This window comes from Octopus bimaculoides, chromosome 13 (genome assembly GCF_001194135.2).
Source record: "Octopus bimaculoides isolate UCB-OBI-ISO-001 chromosome 13, ASM119413v2, whole genome shotgun sequence".
NCBI lineage: Eukaryota > Metazoa > Mollusca > Cephalopoda > Octopoda > Octopodidae > Octopus > Octopus bimaculoides.
Genome location: NC_068993.1, coordinates 42,130,680 through 42,131,258, shown reverse-complemented (window position 1 = coordinate 42,131,258; position 579 = coordinate 42,130,680).

Genomic DNA, 579 nt, shown 5'->3' with positions numbered 1-579 from the left:
ATATAGTGAGAATTTACAAAAAAAGAAAAACGAAGATGAAGGCGGGTGTGTAAACTACAAACAGGTGTATTAGTTTAACGCTCGGGAAGTCTTTTAGGTTTCGAGCCTGCGCTCTTCGACAGAAAGGAACACAAAAATAAACAGGTAGAGAAAATAGAAAAAGGGTTATATACAACCATACACCCACAAAGACAAATACATATATGCAATAAGTACATACATATGTAAAGACATACATATATAATAAAATTGAAATAAGAAAGAGAGATAATTTCAAGACATTAACATTTAATTCAATGTTAACATATGTTTAAGAAAGGGAACTAACAAAGTGTTTATGCTCGTGGTCAGAAACAGATGTAGACACACGACGTCTCTCCCGTTTGGCTACATCAAATATCATTTCCCTTACGCTCATGCGCACTCGCACGTACATACAAACTCACGCACACAAACACACATACATAAATAAAAACATATATATTTACTTGTACATATATGGATACACACACACACATATATATAAGCATACATACATAGACACAAATAAATATGTATATATAGATCGGAAGAGCGTCG